A 2,610-nucleotide genomic window follows, 5' to 3' on the forward strand; every position below is an offset into this window, starting at 1 on the left:
TGCAGACGGGCACCCATTCCACCAAGGAAGTTCGAAAAATATGCACCCCTGAATCAGAGACGAACGGAGGTACTAATGCAGATAAAAGACTCCCCGGATGCCAGGGCCATGAAGTGGCCTGGGAAGATGGGACGACACCCCGAGAGACGCAATATGGTCAGATATTGCCACTTCCATAGAGACCACGGCCATGACACCGAAGACTGTTGGCACCTCAAGGGGGAGATAGAAGGAATGATTCGAAGAGGATATCTAGGCCGATTCGTGGACCGCGAAAAGGATGATGCCCAAGACGGTAATGACCATGGGGATAACCGTCGGAGAGATGGCAGAGGCCACTATGAAAGAAGGGGGCCTGCCCACTGTAGACACCGAATTTTGTCACCCCTCGGCAATGATAACAATATGAAGGATTACATGTTGGATATTTTAGACTTGGAGAATTTTCAAACTTAGAGTAGAAAATGACCATTTTTTCCTATAAACTTTCAAGAGAAATTTTTTTCAAAAATTAGAATTTGATGTTGTGGATTATTGTTACTTGTCCCCTCAAGTCGGACATTACACTTTGATGCGAGAACTATGCGAATCGACGCCCGATTCTCTCTTTCATTATAGGATTCGGGTCCCTACTTTATGCATATTTTCGTAAATTTTTTCGATCGAGACTACAATCGTGTCTCACATCATTGGATAGTGCTCGGATTGAGCTTTCTAACAATATATTACACGTCGAATTTCGACAAACGGTTTGAAAGATATGACCCCCGAAAGTTGACTCCAAAATTCGGTATCAGATTCCATTCCGAGCAACCAAAGGGTGCCACATGGCGCCCAAACCCCTTTGCCCAAAAGTAAGCCTTTGTGGACAATTCTCTCTAGTTTTTTAGTCCCACATCGGAAATATGAGAGAATTGTCCCAAGTCCCAAGGCTATAATAGCCCTTCCTCTGTTCCAAAAAGGGGGAGGAGATTGGAGAGAAGGAATATGGTTTTTGCTAATTCCCTTTCTCTAAATAAAGAATCTCTCAAAGTATAAAAATTTAAATGTGTAATCCTTCCTTGAGCCGAGAGACTTAGTCCGATTCGGTTCGGTTCGGTTTTGGCCTTGAAGCACAAGGGTTATCTCCCCTTGTTTCTTGATTAAAGCCGGTTTAAGGTATTTATTTGTTTATTTTCTTTCAATAGCGATTTAGAATTAGTTTAATTAATAGATTAGTTTCTAATTTATTAATAATTAATTTATTGAGATTAATTATGTTTAATTAGTTTAAGTTTGGTTCAATACGGTTTATTAGATGTTATTAGATGTGAATTGATTTATTCTGGTCCAATTAAAGGTATTTAGAATTAATTGATTCTTTTAGATTAATTAGGTTTAATTGTTTTTTTTTATTTAACATGCTTACTTAAGTAGATTTGATTTGGTTTAGTTTCTCCTTTTTAAATTGTTTTTGCTCTTTTAATCTAGACCCTTAGATTAGGATCTCAACTGTAACCTAATCCCATTCTTTATTCTTCTTCCTCTCTTCCATCTTTCTTCTCCAGCCGTCCCTCCCCACTCTGTTCTTCTTCTTCTTCTCCTTCTTCTCATCTTCTCCTGTTCTTCCACTCCCTACTCAAAGGAAGGGTGATCCCGTTGCCGCCGTTCAAGCACAGCCTTCCACCGCCGCCTATGGCTGCCCTGTCGTCGTCCGCATCGTCTTCCAAACCTCCTAACCGAACCCACTTCCCCAGCTCTTCTTCTTCTTCTTCTTCTTTTTCTTCCTAACTGAACCTGCAACCGAACACTCCTTTCTTCTTCTTCTTCTTCTTCTTCTTCTTCTTCTTCTTCTTCTTCTTCCCTGCTGCTGCAACCGGACCTGCAGCCACACCTCCTTTCTTCTTCTTCTTCTTCTTCTTCTTCCCTGCTGCTGCAACCGGACCTGCAGCCACACCTTCCTCCTCCTTTCTTCTTCATTTTCTTCTTCTTCTTCTTCTTTTTCTCTTCTTCCCTGCTTAGCAACCAGCCCTGCATGTCCACAAGCTGAGAGTGCACTAAGGAATGTAACATAATTGGGTTTAATTTCATAATCTATTTGCATTTTGTTGAAGAGCTCAAGTGCTTCTGCAGGATTTCCATTCTTCCCATACCCATCAATCATGGAAGTCCATGAAAGGCCGTTCTTTTCTGGCATATAGTTGAAAATTCTCCGTGCTTCCTCAGTTCTCCCACATTTTGAGTACATGTATAAGTGCACTTCCCAATATCACAAGACAACATTACATCACACGTAGCTGTTGTAGGCAGTTTCAAAATCAAGGAAAACGTGAACCCATCTGGTTTTTCATTAGAGGAAGTGAGTTTGCAGATCAAATTCAGAGATCCTCCAGCTTGACCCTGTTTGAGGTAGGCTGCAATCATTGAATTATAGGAGGAGACGGTTGGTTTGGGCATTTGATCGAATATCTTTCGGGCATAGGATAAACAGCCAGATTGTATTTTGAGAATGAGGAATTTGATGGAAATGTTGGTGTCGGGTGAAAATCCAATTTTGAGAATGTGGGCATGAATCTTTTGGCCATGGGAAGGGGACCTGTTATTTCATTTATGTTTTCTATGTGGAATCTT

This window comes from Macadamia integrifolia, chromosome 2 (genome assembly GCF_013358625.1).
Source record: "Macadamia integrifolia cultivar HAES 741 chromosome 2, SCU_Mint_v3, whole genome shotgun sequence".
Taxonomy (NCBI): Eukaryota; Viridiplantae; Streptophyta; class Magnoliopsida; order Proteales; family Proteaceae; genus Macadamia; species Macadamia integrifolia.